Genomic DNA, 18,136 nt, shown 5'->3' with positions numbered 1-18,136 from the left:
GTGCTATGGAGGTTCTAAGGGGTGGTGTTAATGGTGGAAACAGTGGGTGTTCTAGGGAGGGGGAGAGAGTAAAAAAATCCCGGTGGCGACACTACTCGTACGATAGTAACAGAGGGAGAGGGAGAAGGAAAAAAGAGAGTGGTAATCTGATGGCGTTGCTACAAATACAAGTCTGGGCAAAAAAGTTACTGGAAAAATCTGATGGAGTTGCTACAAATACAAGTCTAGGCAAAAAAGTTACTGGAAAAATCTGATGGCGTTGCTACAAAGTTTCTCCGACATCCCCTGCTAGTGATTGATTATTCAATAACACAATTTTGTTTTTGCTTAGTCAGTCTTGAAAAATGAGATCTTTGTAAGTGGTTTTATTGTGTTTGATGAGAAAATGGCTGAATTGACGGGTTACAGTTGGTCACAGATACCCGAGGATGGTTTTCACAAATGCAAAATCTACTGAAGGGTTGTGGTCACCGGCCGGCAAGTCGGTGGTCAGCTCTAGCGCCGGTAGTAAGAGGGAGAGAAAAGAAAAAACAAATTAATAATACTTACATATACTTATGAAAAGAAAAAAAATTAATATCTATTTTTGGTGCTAAGTGCATTCGCTTTGCCAGTAAGCATTTAGGGAGGTAATAATTTCAGTTTTAAACATTTCAGGGGTAATAGGATTCACGTACAGTAAAGGTGTGTAGTTGGTAATCCGATAGTATGTTAAGGATGCATTTGGCCATTTTCTCAAGTTAAAAGCAATTCTCATTTCTTCTTATCTGGGCTGATTGTAAGGATCCTGTTGATCTTGGGTGCCCAACCTTAGCAAGCTGACACACTTAAAAGAATTGAAAAAGCGAAATTTAGTTCTTGATGGAGAGAATAATTCCACACATACAATTGGCACTATGCTAGTAGCCGCACTTCGACATATAAAACCTTACCTCACACTTGACACTATAGAGTGAGAGAGTACTCTTGATAGTCTTCAAGAGACAATGTAGTATAGTGTGGAATGTGCGATTGGTGAAAAACACAAGTTGGAATCATGCTGGACGAAGAATCAAGCTTAACATTTAAGGGGAAAAAATAAAAGGGCTCGTTCTTCACCGAACTTCAACATTATACATTAATAGATTTCTCTGTTATGAAATAAAATAGAGCGCTATGGAATTTTCTTTCTTCTACATGATTCCAAGAATTGAATCAGCTGGGGGAGTCTAAGCAAGTAAAATTTTGACTTGATACTCATGCAAGTAGACTTATCAATATCTTCAGGGTACAGCTTTACTGTAAAGAAGCTACACTCATTTTGTTTCTGAATATCAACTTACTCATTTTAACCAGTGAAGGCAACTGCAAAAAACTGAATAAGTTATAATTAAGAATGTTAATTTGTGTGTTTGATATGCTGGAGAAAGTTTTAAGAAAATCCATTGCTAGCATTTGATAGCCGGAAGTATTACTTTATATCAAAAGGGTAAAAAAGGCGAGGAACGCCTTTAGGGTGGAGTCACAATAGAATTGCATGAGGGCTTGGTTCCAGGATTTTGGTTTACCTTTGAGAAGCAAAAAGAGGATATTAGAAGGTTAAAGAACTTGGCCTTCAACACCAACTCAAAGGAATTAGTTGATTAAAGAAATTTAACTCAATTCATGTACCGCTATAACCCTTAAAAAAATTATTGCCATGTATTCATTGGGTTGTTGTGGGTTATCATTTTTTTTTTTTTTTTGTGCGGAATTCCCTTCAAATGCAATGGTCTTTAATTTTTGCCCCTCAAACTGTTGGTCTTTAATTTTTGTTCTTCACCTAAACTCCTAGGTTCCAGGTTCGAACCCCCGCTCAGTCAAAATTTAAAAATATTTCGCCAGGTAAAACTTTGGATTCATAAGGAAACTCTACCTTAAGGCAGAATTTCAAAAGCAAAACTCCCAAACACTGCCTGAAGCAGGCAAAATTCTACCTGTGGGCCTAACTTTGGCCCGAATAGGCCTAAGTTTAGTATAAAACTCTGTCTTGCGAATTTCTTTTTTTTAATGAGACGGGGTTCGAACCCCATACCTCATGATATTAGGTGAAGGGCAAAATTAAAGACCACCAATTTGAGGGGCAAAAATTGAAGACCATCCCAAAATAAAGGCATTCCTGCGAATTGCGCACGAGTTGTTTCTACGGGCATCCATGTGAAACCCACCATGACCTAACATGGAACCGCAGTGCCCAAAAATCAAGACTTTTTACCCTTCATAACAATAACCAAGGTGTTGTAAATATCAATGATGGATATCCATTTAATATACTTGAAAACCATGAATACTTGATCACCAATGAAATTACTTGGCCACCAAGTTCATTACATGGCCTTCAAGCTATTATCATGTTTTTGGCCACCATTTCCTTCCTATAAATAGGAGGTCCATTTGATGAATTGAAGAGGGAATAAAAATCTCTCTCTCCCCCAACTTCTTTGGCTATATCTCTTGTGTCGTGTACTCTTAATATTATTTTATAACACGTTATCAGCAAGAGACTCTGCCATATTGGGTAAGTAATTGTAATAAAATTTTGGAACACAAGATGAAGAAAGTAAAGCTGCATCATGTATTCCTGTTAGCCCTTACTCGGTTCTCCCTTTTATTTGTTTACTTTGTTATTTCGGATACTGTGGCTGTGGCCAGGAGAGAATCTTACCAACGTTTCTAGTTGGTTGTGATTCAATCTTGGCTTTTGTTTTACCATAAACAAGATTGTTTAAAAAGAAAACGTATTAAAGCATATTCTTTGTTTAACTTTTGTATATTCTTTGTTTAACTTCTGGTAGTTGTATATCTGTCACTTGCCTTTGGGTAAGCTTCACAAGTTTTACAGAAGTATTATTTTTCCTTGTGCTTTGGGATCCATGAGTTCATGCATATCCTATTTTTCCATAGCATAAACTTATCTTATTGAAGAAGTGTCATCAGTACATTTTCAAGAGCATATATACAACCATTTATCGGCTTATAACATTCGTTCCATTAAATTAAATATCCGTAATGGTTGATGCGATTTTAGTTACGGTCTATCTGTTGACGCCTAATTTTGTCCCGCCTTCCCCAAAATATCTATTTACGCTTCTAATATTTTTCGGCGACTTAAGGAATAACTATTTATATTTTAGCTTTTATTAATACCGGCGTTTCATTGTTCTATTGCAGTCACTAGCTGTCATTATTTTTATTACCACTATCACTATTATCCTTATTATTATTATTATTATTATTATTATTATTATTATTATTATTATTATTGTCATTATTATTACTATTATTATTATCATTATTATTATTATTATTATTTTATTACCGGTATTATTATAATCCGCATTATAATCGTCTCAGCATTTTTTACCATCCTATGCACATGCATCGCATTTATTTTCGCATAATTAAATAATAGCGTTTATTTACTATTGAACTTTAAAAAATGTTATTGCACGACTATTACGACGTCGTATAATTTTATTTTGTCCGGGCACTGATAAATACATATTTTATAATATTTTAGCAGATGTTAGTATATAGTTAATTCGAATAGGTCTTGTATTTAAATTTAGAAGCCCAATTTATTTCTTGCATGCAGCCCATATTTTTAATTTATCAACCCAAATCCGAGCCCAATCAACTCATACTATTTTCGGACCAATTCATAAAATCAGCCCATATTAATTCGGTCCATTTACAATCAGCCCATTCTTTTAATTCACTAGCCCAAATCGATTAACCCATTATTTTCATCCGACCCAGCCCACTTTTTAAATTCACCGGCCCACTACCCCCGATCCGACCTGACTCGGTTCAACAAATGAAACCATTAGGTTTCTTTTCATCTTCACGCCGCACACCCCCCCCCCCCCTTCCTTCTTTCCCCTCTCTCTTCTCTTCCTCTCTCTTCATCGACGAACAGAGCAAAACCACAGACTCCTTTCACTCCTACAGACCATGCATGGTCGATTTAAGGAAAGGATAATTAATGCTCTGTCATAAGTTCAACGTTGAAGAGGCGTTCATCCCCTTTCTTGTTTTTGTTCCGATTTGAAGCTTTAATGAGCTCTTGTCCGCTTGTAAGTTCAAATCTGTGCTTATCAGTTCCCCTTTCACTTTCGAGTACAGATCTTAATGAATTTTGTCCATTTCCCTTCTTTTTCTGATCGAATAGGTTAGAATACATACGAAAATCCAAACGTTTGAACCTTAAAATCCCGCCCAAATTTTGAGTATCAGTAGAACCCTAGATGTTTTTTCCTATAAATAATCGCGTTTTCAGTCAGTTAAGGGGAGTTCTTTTTTTAAGCCGCCATCAAATCCCTAAAAATTGAGTTGTAACAGTTTCTGATATCGAGTCAAAAAATCTACTCACCATCTTTTGTTTTCGTTTGCCTGGTATTGCTTCGAATTCGAGCACGCACAAGTTCGGATTTGGTGGTGTTTCGAGGTAAACTGGAGACTCGAAGCCTCACTTCGCTGCACCCGAAGAAGGTAATTCCCCTTTCCCTTTTATTTCGCATTTTATGTGTTTAATTTATGGAAATTGGTTGTTTTTTTTTCCGTTGTTTTGATTAGCTTATCATGTTTAGATTATGTTGGTTGGTTTCTTGTTTTGTTAAAGTTTACTAGGCACAAGTTGTGGTAATTAGTCCCCTGTTTGTTCAGTCTCTTTTCTGGTAGTTACCTTCTTGTTTTGGTTCAGTTTAATATGCTTTAGTTCGGTTGCATTTTTTGTTGTTCAGTAGATTCAAGGCATTTAGTTTGTTTAGCATGACTGGTTGTTAGCCTGGTCTGTTTTAAGCATGTCTTTGGGCATTATATGAGTATGACTTGTCCAGTTTAAACGCGTGTCCTGTGTTAATATACTACCATGGTAAGAGTGGTTAGTTGATTATTACGTAGTAAGGTCTAGGCATGATTGGATTCAGTTTGGTTAGGCATGATAGCGTAATCAGCCTGCCTTTATCTTGCTGCTTATTTGAGTAAAATGGATTAAAGGACATAAGAAATAAACCTGTTTCAAGCTTAGGTGTGAATTTTGTTAACTTGAGAATTCGGAGTATATGAATGAATTATACAATATGGTATAATGAATTAGTCCTCTGTATTTGAACCTGGCATCCAATCTCTGTGTCTGTTAAATATGTCCATTTGCAAATATGAATATCCTTGTCGAATACCACTGTTGTGTGTGAATCTGTGTTAAGTTAGCCGATCCAGTCAAGCTTATCATGCGTTAATTCAATCTTTTGTTAATCTGAAACTGCTTTGCATAAAGATTGGGCAGTTGAGTTGAAATAATGACATGGTCAAGATATTGTTGTTTCCTAAATCTTGCTATTTTAAGCCCAGTTTCTCTGCTTCCTTCGTCATCTGGGCATGTCATTTAGTTTATATTGTGTTAGATGTATGTTGACACCAAATTTTGTCCCGCCTTTCCTCCGAAATACCTATTTACGCTTTCAATATTTTTGGCAAATTAAAAAATATATTTATATTTTACTCTTATCAATACTGGCGTTTCATTAATCTATTACAGTTACTAGCTACTACTACTACTATTATTATTATTATTATTATTATTATTATTATTATTATTATGTTACCAGTACTATTATAATTCACATTTTTGTCATTTCAGCACTTTTTACCAGCTTACGCACACGCATCGCATTTATCTTCGCATAATTAAATAATAATGTTTATTTACTGTGGACTTTCGAAATATTGTTGCACGACTATTACGACGGCATATAATTTTATTATCTGAGCACTAATAATTGCATATTTTATATTAAGTAATATTTTAACAATCTCTAGTATCGAGTTATTTAAATAGGTCTTTATTTAAATGTAGTAGCCCAATCAACTCGTACTATTTTCGGACCAATTCATAAAATCAACCTACATTTTCAATTTACCTGGCCACATTTTAATTCAATCATCCCGTTCTTTTAATTCATTAGCCCGAATCGATTAACCCACGTTATATTACCAGCCCACATCTTCAGACCCAGTCCATATTTTAGCTGACCCAGTCCATTAAATCACTTGGACCAGGCCCAATTCTCATTTAACAAGGGAAACCCTAAGGTTCCCTCATCTCCTTCAGCCGTTGCCTCCCCTACCTTTCTCTTTCCTCCTCCCTTCTCTCTCCTTCTCTCCCTCTCTTCTCTCCCACGCCCATGCCTCTGCCGCCCCATCTTCTCCTGTCCCCCCACGCCACTGTCGCCTCCACCTTCTCTTGTCCCCCACGCCTTTGCCGCCTCCACTTCCCTCTGTCCCCGCTCCTCTTCTCCCTCTGTTCCCTTCATCATTTCCTTCGACCCAAAACCCTATAAAATGGGGTGGAATCGTCTGAAAAAGGGATGTTTTTGAACCCAAAAAAAGAATTCCCTTGCAAAAAAGAAGATCATCGAAAGACACTGAAATCAGATCGAAAAACCCGAAATCTTTTCAAACAAGTTTTGAGAAAACCCCTTAAAATTCCCCAAGAACCTGGAGGATTTTTCGATTCATAAAATTCCCCAAGAACAAGTTGTTTAGCCGCAGAAATCCTCTAAAAATTTTAAGTTCTTTTGATCGCTTCAAATTTCCGTGGAAATTACTAAGTCTTCATCAGTTTTAATCTTGTTTTGATATTCATTCGAAAATAGAAAATTATACTGGTTCCCTTTTGGTTCCGGCAACTGATTCGAGTCCGAGTAAATTCGAGACCGGAGTCTGTAGTGTTCTAGTGTATATCGAAGGCTTCGCACCCACTTCGCTGCACCCGAAGAAGGTAATCTCCTTTCTTGAAATTATTGTTTTTGGTATTTGTTTGAACGTTTGAAACTGTCTACCTAATTTTGTTTGCTTAGTTTTATTTCAGTTCTGTTATAGTCATTCTAGTTGCGTTAAGCGTGTTTAGTCCTGTTTAGTTTAGTTTTCGTGACAGTTTTAGATTCATATGCAAGTTTAGATTAACCTTGTGCTTTAAGTGGGTCTTTTGTTTGCTTGTATATCACTGAGTTAATCATATGTTAGTTTAAATTAGGTAACCTATTAATCGTGTTTGTGCGCTTTAGCTCTTTTTCTATGATTAATTAGCCCGAATCTGATCTGATTAAAGTCTGATAAGGATTATTAGCATGCCTATTATGTTTGCTTCTACGTATTACTTAGAAGAATGATGTTAATCCTTGCTTATTCTCTGAAACCTGGATTTGTTGTTTCACTACTATGACACCCAATGAGTTTTGCGATCAGTTGTGACCTAGAAGTCCGCTAATCATGCTAATATGGTTAAAATTTGTTATGATTAGTCATTCTATTAACTGTTTGTGTCAAATCTGGATTAAAGGAGTTGGACTTGATCAATACGATTAAATATACATTAGACAATGCATGTTTTCCTGTTCGACACTATGATTAGTCCATAATTTATTGATAAGTTACAAGTTGGTTGAAATATGTAAAGAATTTCTTATAAGAGCATATGTGAAAAGAGACTTAGTCTCAGGCACCTGTTTCGTCTTGCTTTGGTTTTAAGATGATTCAAATCTGTAAAGTCTATTATTCTGCATATATATAACATCTCAAGTGAATCCTGTGTGTGATTTTAAGGTGCATTAATGACTGATTAATGCTGAAATGTTAATTGCGTATCAAGAAACTCGCTCTTTGCTGAACCTGTCCTGTTCTTACCTATTTCTGCATATATTGTTGGTCTGTTAAAAGTTCAGAAACACTTAGCCTAAAAATGTTGGTATTTGCTATCCTTAGGAAGTCATGCCTGCTCAGTTTCCTATCATGACTAATTAGAATAAATAACCTTGTCTAATTCATACTAGCTATGCCTTATATTTGATCAATACATGATTACATGTTTAGTTGCCCTTGTGAGATAAATTTAAAGATAACTGTTTGGTTGTGTTTTGTGTCCAACTTTGTTTAAATCTTAATGCCTAATGTGATCTGAAATGGGCATTTAAGGTCTCTGTGTAAGTTAGGAGGACTGTAGCACAGTTTAATGTATAGGACATGACCTTGGATTCGACTTGTTTGGATTTCCAGGATGGAGTTATTTTTCTAACCAAGATATTATAAAGAATATATGCCTTATTAAGACTCTGTTACCTTTAAAAGATCACATGTTTTAAGATGTTCGAAGTTTTTGACTATTTATTTGAGCACAAAGGATATATGTCCAACTTGATGGGTTTCTCTGCCCAGTATGCTCCTCTTGCTACGCTGTTTTTTTTTTATTGGACTAGTTTGGCTTTTAGAATTCTATACTCCTTCTGTAATGTATGTATGCCTCCTCCTGTAGTTTAAAATTCAACTTGACATTTGCTTCACTGTCATGAACTAGGGTTAAACCATGCCCAGGATAAAATTTGAGAAGTATAAGAGGATTGCAACTCAGTTTGTATTTTTCCTTTTTATGTGTTGTACCAGCGTCTTAGAACACGGGCAGTGTGATATTTGTTGTATATCCGAAATATTGTTGAAATCATTTCGAATGAATGGGTGAAATATGTGTTAGTTAAGTCATGTATGCATTCTGGTACCAGTACATATCTTTGTTAGAATCCTGCATATCTTGCAAGTATATTTCAGTTTGTAGTATGTATATAAATGTATATTTGAAGCATGCTCATAAAACATACATTAATAGGGGCGAAAACTTTCCAATATTGACCTTCTATATATCCCTATGAATGTGTAATACATGAGGTATACATTAAATATACATAGTATATGTGCAATCCATTGGTCTGTTCTTTAATTTGCATTATACATTTTAACTTTATTTGTTGATCACATATTAATCCTTTTCTTTCATTGTTATGCATGACTATCGCATACGAGTCCGAGGACTCGTTTTCCTCCGCATTTGATGTTGGGCTAAAAGCCCAACATGACTCCGTTCTCCGTCCAGCCCTCTTTTCACCGCAAAAAATGGAAAACACAAATTCTGGGCCAAGGCCCAATATGCATGACAACAGCAGCAGTACATAAGAGTGTTACTGGGCCGAAGCCCAATAGCGATCAGATCCGCAGCAGTCCCTAGAAAATGGGCTGGCCCATTCGATATTTATTTACCCCTTTTATTTTATTTTGTGCATTTAACTTGTATTATGCAACTAACCCTTTATCTTGCTTTATTTTCTTAAGTTAGATGAACCTTAGCAAACTAGTGGGGTTTAGTTTAGTAATGGTTAGTTAAACTGATAATTAATGCCATAAGTTTCATTCTCTTTTCATTTTTTACGTTAAAATTATTTATAATACTTAATAGTATTTGGCTTCATTAGAATAATTGATTTTCAAAAGAGCATGACTATATATTTTAAGTAAAGGGAATCATATTTTTATCATAAACGTTTCAAAACGTCACTAATATGCAAGTATAAACTCAAGTATATTTTATAGGTAACTCTTCAAGTTTGAATCAATCATGCATATTTTTAGCTAAGCATAATCAATAAGAAATAATAAAAAGGAGAAAGAAAACTCACTTCCTTTTGAATTCTATTTATAAATCTAGATTTTTCTATATTGCTACATTCATATAACATAATTTATTCAAAGTTCAAAATTGTTAAATCTCTTCTCAAAGTTATTATTTATAGCCAAATTATCATATTTTCTACAAGTCTTATTTAAATAGCATTGTTATACTCTTCCTTCAAAACCTTAACAACCTTTATAAGTCTTATTCTAAAATAGATCTTAAAGATCTTCTATTTTCTATAAATCTTATTATAACTAACATTATTTTCCTTTAAAACTTTGGCAATATTTGTAAATCATTTTTAAAATTTAAACATTACGTTTAGTCTTAATTAATTAACCTAAGTTTGGCCGGATAACCGTAGTTAACGGATTCTAAAGGATGCCTAACACCTTCCCTTTAGGATAACATAGAGCCCTTACCTAGAATCACATTGGTTAAGCAGACTATTAACAGAGGTTTAGTTTTAACTTTACCTTAGTTAACATCTAGGTGTCCTAATTCACCGTTAAATTAATTAGGTGGCGACTCCTTAAAACAAAATAAATAGGAATCACCAATATGTTGTACTCTAATATAACCCGGTTAAAATGGGGTACGATAATGTAGTCCCTAGTTAGTTTGAGCAGGACAGTGGCTTAAATGGTTTGAGTGCGGTGTTGTTAAAATCTGAATCTGTTGAAACCTTCTTTAACTCGAGTTGGAGATTTGGAGACATAAAAGACCATTCTATTTTTGAACGCAGCTGTTCTCCCTTATACGATTCCCTGCATGCAAGCATTCCTCTAAACATGATCAACCCCTTTCAAATGGCATAATTTCAGTCGGGTTTGTGGGGATTAGGTGCTATCTAGGCTTTAATGAGTGTTGAAATTATTCTTTCTGGAAACAACTAAAATATGAACTGAAATGCGATGATATTTTGCTATAGCTTTAGTATTATAAGCCACTGGCAGTGATGACATTTTGCTACAAATATTAGTGTTTTGCTTTGTTAATGTAAAGAATATGAGCTGGAAAATGTGCCTGAATACCATAAAATCTCTCCTGAATTCAGTAGATATTTTGTATATCATTTACCTATCATGTTTGGACTTGGTATGTATCATGAATTGGCAGCACACTTTTTTTTAAAACTATGCACGTGCTACATATGCAAAATGCCTGATTTAAATTCTTCAAGTGGTTGAATGTTGCGAATACGCTTAGTCTAGATCATATGCATTTTCGTATGAGTAAACATGTATTAGCGAGTCTCGGGTATAGTTTGTTATCAGTTTGGTGTTGTATTGTCACGACCCAAATCATGGATCATGCGGGCACCCACACTAACGCTCCCTAGTGGGCGAATGTCACACCCTAATCCCAATAGGGTGTGATGGGCACCCGACCCCATATCCGGAGCCGAGCGAACCCACAGACTTTCATTTCATACATAATATTTCCAGACTTTTAATCAAATAGAATGTAATACACAGTAAAACTTACTGAAACATATATATATTTTGTAGCTTTCAAGTCAAACAAATCTGTAATCATACGGACTTTATAACATGATACAAAACGACATATCGGCTGATAGAGCCGCTTACTAAACCGACATACCATACCCACGACTCTGTCTGCAAAGTCTCTAACATTAACAGAACCTTTAACACATATATTCTGACTCGGCAGTTCTCCGGGAGCAAATGGAGCTTGCCATCTTCGCTGGAACATCTTCCATAATATCTTCAACTCATCTGGGAGCACCTGCGCGGCATGAAACGCAGCCCCCGAAGAAGAGGGGGTCAGTACGGAATATGTACTGAGCATGTAAGGCATGAATTACAGAAAACGAAGTCATAACCGAAGTAAAATGTACAGAAGGTGAGCACAATAACCAGAATACCAAAGTGTTGCATCTGACGTACAAATCACACATAAGAGGTTCCGGAAGACAAATACGGAAATCAAAATGCCAAAATGCTTTGCTTTCTTTTGAAAAACATTTCCTTCTCATACACACAGAAAATCAAACACACAATTACCGCTGCCAAAAGTCCAGCGGTCACTATCACACATACCGCGGCCAAGTACCCAGCGGTTAACATCCCAAACCCGACATACCGCGGTCAGGAGTCCAGCGGTCAATGTCGCAGATACCGCGGTCAGGAGTCCAGCTATCAGTGTCACAAGTCCGGCATACCGCGGTCAGGAGTCCAGCGGTCAATGTCGCACATACCGCGGTCAGGGGTCCAGCGGTCAATATCACATAGTGCGCACAATAATATAACCGGCTCGGGACTTGGCGAAAGAGGTAATAACAGAATGCCAAATTTATTACTTTCCAAACATAAATCACACATGTCAGAATCATGCATCGCACATACATACAGCGTGCCCCGGCCCTCGGTGAGGGACTCGGTGAATAGATTCATGTATGCCAAAATCGTATATCAGAAAAATACAGAAGGTAAGTAGCTTATCCAGAATATCAGAATACTTACTTTTCAATCACAAATGATGCATATCAAAGTCATGGAAAGGGCACAGGAACATGGTCGCCACTCCCGTCTCTGGCGCCATAACACACCATACTCCATAAGATTTCATAACATGTACACGGTATCTAGGGAACCGGACATATACCACGAGAACCCGAGAACCGGGCACACGGTACCCCAGGAACCGGACAAATACCACGAGAACCCGGGGACCAGTCACATCATAATCCATATACACAGTAATTGGGAACGGACATATACCACAGTACCCCAGAACCGTACACGGTAACCGGAGACGGACATATACCACAGTACTCCAGAACCGAACACATCATACCCCATATACACGGCAACCGGGGACGGACATATACCACAGTACCCCGGAGCCGGACACATCATACTTCGAAATTACATACATGGAACCCGACCCCTAGACAAGGGACTCGGCGAACCGTACGCACGATACATACCGGCCCGGAACTCGGTGAAAGGGATCATAGCATATATACGAGCGGATCAGTAAGAAACTAGGTGCACATAAATTAAAACCCGATGAAAGAATCGAATGTATTATCAGGATATTCATAACGGATTATTTATAACCGAACATTTATTTCGGATACTTATATCAGATTACTCATAGCAGACTCCTTATATCAAATTACATGCTCACATCAGGATATTCACATTAAGGAGCTTTCCAATGACTTATGAAACGAATCAAACGGAGTCTTAGATTCATAGACGAAAGTCTTACTTTTATATCATACAAAAATAGCTTAAGTGAGACAAACGAAGGAAGTTTCGGAACTTGTGGGCCCACCTCGGGTCAAGTCGAGGTGGCGGATATAAATTACAAACATTGGACTCTATGGAGTCATCCATGAAGGTTTCAAAGCGAGCCTATCGCGTCTGTACGGGTTATGGATGTTTGAACAGTTTTCCAACAAAACTTAAGGGCTAAAATTCAATTGTGGTGAATGAATAGTACCAAAATTCAAACTCGCATTCCTATGAGCAGAATAACCTACGAGGCTCAAATCTGAATCTAGTACACCTAGGATATGCCAAGAGAATGAAAAGCAAAGCCTTACATACCTTTTGCGCTTCTTACGCTTGTCCAAACTCAATCTCCGTTTTGCCCAAAACCTACAATTGGTCATAGTTACCAACTATGAGTTGCAAGCTTTTAAGAATTCAAACTTAAGCCTATATTTGTCTACCGAAATTTCGGCAGCATTTCCCCTATACCTATAGCATCCCCGAGACTTAGCTCGGCCCAATGTATCAACAACAACAACCCAACAATCCAACAACATCAACAATTATTACAAAACACAACATAGCATAACTAGTCTTCTTTCCAACATAGTGCAATAGCTTTCATCCCAACTTCACATTTTCAATTCAATAGCAACCTTCTCATATTCATTTACCAATCAAGATCGCTCCAATACAATTCGGAAACATTTTATGTCATTTTACGAAATATTCACAAAATATACAAATTTTCCACCAAAACCATAATTCATCCGAAACTTCCAATCTTCAACATACATATTCATAACATATTTCCACCTTCCAATTTCATCAATAATATTCATAATTTGCACCTTAACAATTCATTCCCCTAATTACATAAACTACAATAAAGTTGCATATTTTCCTACAACAACTTAACAATGGATTTTCATGCCAACTTGAACCATTCTCTTTCATTTACTCCACAAGAACACAACAACACAATTTACAAGCTAAGTGAAATTAATCCATCTCCCCTTCACTACCACACCACACGGCCTCATACACACACCACACGGCCATGCACACACTCACACAAATTTCATGATTTTCATACACTTTACACATGCTACAACATTTGTATATGTCTTCCAAAGTATAAAAATGATAAAGTTCTTACCTTTTCTCAATTCCTCCACTTGCCACAAAAGGTAGTTTCTTGCCAAGATAATTATATCATCTTGAAGAGGGCCTTGAACTTGTTAAGAATTCAAGAAGAAAGGAATTCTTACATCAAAATTGGATGGCTTTGAATTTTTTTCTTTTCTTTTCTTTTCTCTCTTTCTCTTGGCCGTAGGCCTTCTTTTCCTTTTTCTCTCAATTTTTGTTCTTGAAGCTTCTTGAAAATGAAAGAATTGTGGTCTAATTTCTCATTTAATACATGGATTAATGAATTACCATGGGCTTGGGCCATATGGCCGGCCACCCTTCCATGTTGGGCCTTTGTTTTCATTTTTTTTTTGGAGCCCAAACTCTTTTGGTCCGCATTCCGTAATTCACGAAACTAATTTCCGAAATTTCAATTTTACCCTTGGCCTCCCTCAACACTTCCGCATCCATATTCTTCATAAGCAACATATATATTGACTAGAATAAAAATATTGTTCTATCTCATACAAGTCACACTTATTTCAATTTATTCGAATGTTCAAAATTACGGGATATAACAGCGAACCTTTCAGGTAACTACCTTAATTTGATACAACATGCGGAATAAATACTTTTGTTATAAGAAATTCCCAAAATCTGGTCTAGACTCATATAAGAGCTTCTAAGAAGTTTACAATTTGAAGTAGATAACAGACTCAAACTGGATACGACTTCTATTTAAGGATAGAGAAAAACAGAAATCTAAGGAGAGCCTCTGGGTTGCAAGATCTCAATAACTCACTCAAACGCCTTTGACGAATGCCTCGAAACGGTCGTGAGACTCCGAACATAACCTGAAAATAACTCTACACTCCACAAGGAGTGTAGCAAGAGTAGTATGAGCACAACACAAGGCTCGTAGGTATCATAGGCCGACAATGGTTAGTTCACGCATATAAACAAGAAGCAACTAACAATAAGCAGATAAGTAATCAAACACAGTCACAACTCTAGCACATATGAAAGTCTTGCAGTAACGATAGTCACACGGGATTTCAATATCTCAGGTTATAAGTCTAGGGGGAAATCTCTAAACTTCGAGTCCATCAAGCCTCTAAAATAAATACTTACAAATAACAACTCAATAGTTTACAAATCAAGAATTAATCAGAGAATGTACCATGGAATGACATGAATAGCAATTCAAATGGAGTGTTATGCAATGCAATGTCGTGCTATGTAAATGTTATGCGATGTAGTAGTCACCTCTCACGCTCCACTCTCGTACACATATGCTATGGCAATGCCTCATAGTCATGACCCATGGGGGACCCGCGAAGTCCATGTACCACTCGTGCTCTCCGGCAGAAACCTCGGAGGCTATCAATCATAATCAATCTCCGGCAAAGACCTCGGAGTCTCTCTGTCACTCACAATCTCCGGCAAAGACCTCAGAGTCTCTCTGTCACTCTCAATCTCCGGCAAAGACCTCGGAGTCTCTCAATCACTCTCCTCACCATTAGGACAACATAAAAGTAATATGGAAGCATGTCATGCATGATATCAGTCTCAACTATATCACCAATATGCAATAAACAAGTACAAGTCATATTATTGTCCATGGCTCAATAATCAATATTACCCTTCCCTTTCATAAGGTGAGTGAGCTAGTATGTGATAAAGATACAACTAGGTGATAATTACATCACATAGCACATAGAATATGGGATGCATGCCTCGCATGAAATCAACCTCAATAATCACCGCAGTCATAGGTTCCATAGATTCATACTAGGAAGTGTAATTCAATAGTCAATTTCTCAGTAATAACCTTCCTCTTCCATATGACCAGTGAGATAACTAGAGAGAGGAAATTATATCAAGTACATGAAATCACAATACAGTGACAAGCTCACATAACAATATCGCATTAATGGCGACGAGCCCACATAACAATATCACAATAATGGCGACAAGCCCACGTAACAGCTGACAATATCAACCTAGATGGAATTTACCTTCACACCATGCCTGAAGACCTATCATGCTTTCCCCGTCAATCACTACTATCTACATACATTTTGCTAACCGGAGTCTAGACATAAAGTAAGCCGTAACCTACCTCAATGCCGAACAGGTGTCACGAACTTCCACGCCAAAGCTTTTTCCTTTTGAAGTGCTTCCGAACGGACAAAGTCTTAATGTAATTAGGACAGATCCTATAATCACTTGCACCAATTACACCGCTTCTTCTTCCTTAATTCAATTTCCTTATGTTGCTGCCTCCTTAGCAAGCTTGGCCTCTTAAAAGTTTTGCTGGAAGTCATAAATCCTCTTCTCAATAAATGAAGCTTAGCCGAGAGCTTCAAACAACTACAGCCGTATGCAGCTGCTACTAATAGATTTATTCAAAAGGGGTATGAGAGTTAATAGAAATATTTTTCGTTCCTCCAAAGAATAATATTGCTCCTTCAACCAGAAAATGGGATTAATGTTGCTGAAAAACGTTTGTGTTCTTTCAAGACAAGTTTCTACTATATAAAATAAGGTGTTGGATTTAATTGGGTCCTTGCACCTAGAAGGACACGTTAGGACCACCTCTAGTCATTAGAGGTTGTCCACCCCCTTAAATCACGTAGCCGCCTAAATTGAATGTCAAGTTATTGCTACTTAATTCATATAAGATTCTTCTAACTTAAGATAAGAAAAAGCATATATCTCTCACTTTATTTATATATATATATATATATATAAATAAAGTTGCCTCCTTGTCAACAAAATCCAAAGATATGTTTGCCTTTAATAAAGTACGATAAGAATTGTACACATTAAATGCAAATGGGTCTCATCTAATCATTACATTTTATCTATCTCCCTAAAGTGTCAGATATTAAAATATAGTCATAGTCATCTTTTTGCTGTTATATTTACTAAATGTTGTTGTACGAAATAACATAATGGCTGCATACACATTTATAACATAAAATGGGGAAATGATATGATATAATATAACTCTATTTTTATTTCTTTAAATGTGGGCTCCAAGTAATACTCACCCACTAATACTCCTTCCTAGGATGCCACATTTTTCTACATAACCCTTAGTCATTGTTTTGCACCACTTCAACGTGGCAGTGCACTACAATAGCCATCCACAATTGATTAATTAAATGATTAATCTCCCATAATGATATGTATTCCAAAGTTCAACAAAATGTAGTGGGTGGATGATGTCCACTATGACATTTATCCCTAATCCACTAATTAATTATTTAGTCTCCCACTAAAATCCAATATTTAACTCCTACTCACATAATTTAATTATAGGCTTGTCCTATTACTCCCCAACTAAAATCATTGTCCAAAATAATCTTTTTACTCCACCATTTTGTTTTATTTAAAAATTATTCACTCCGTCAAATACCATATTTACCCACTTACACCTTATATGTGTGCAAATAATATTTCTATGAATAAACTATTCACACACATTAAATACATATATTCTAAAATTTACGTGACAATTAAATAACTGAATCACCCGTTATCGTAAGCTATAGACACCCTAAAATTAGACCACGAAAAGGGTGTTTTAGGGATATTAGGCCTAAAAGTGCTAAACGACCAAATGGGTCGTTACATGTATATATTTTGTACGCTGGTTGCAAGTACATTTCAGTTGGTTATGTATATTCATGTATATTACTGGTAAACCTTTATGAGAACATGTTAATGGGGAGGTTAGATTGGTCATTATGGATCAAGCTTGAACCCTCCCCGGTGTTAGCCATGCCTGGGATTCACGAAATCCCTTGGAACTTGTGCAACATCGGGAAGACGGGGGCGAAAGCTTTCCAATATTAACCTTCTATACATCCCTATGAATGTGTATACATGAGGTATACTTAAATATACATAGTATATACATAATCTACCGAGCTGTTTTGAGTTTATATTTTTTACATGTTTAACCTTATTCGTTGATTGTATACTAATCCTTTTCTTTTCATTTTATGCATGACCATCGCATACGAGTCCAAGGGACTCGTCTTCTTCCGCATTCGGGGTTGGGCTAAAAGCCCAACGTAACTTCTCTCTGTCCAGCCCTATCCGCAGCAAAACAAAACAGAAAGAAATGAAATTCCGGGCCAAAGCCCAAAACATGAATAGTCCGCAGCAGTTGGGCCTAAAAATGGGCCAGATCCGATATATGTTTTCCTCTATCCTATTTTATTGTGTATTT

This window comes from Lycium barbarum, chromosome 6, assembly GCF_019175385.1.
Source record: "Lycium barbarum isolate Lr01 chromosome 6, ASM1917538v2, whole genome shotgun sequence".
Classification (NCBI taxonomy): domain Eukaryota; kingdom Viridiplantae; phylum Streptophyta; class Magnoliopsida; order Solanales; family Solanaceae; genus Lycium; species Lycium barbarum.
The sequence above is the reverse complement of the archived record's forward strand: the minus strand, read 5'-3'. Positions refer to the sequence as shown.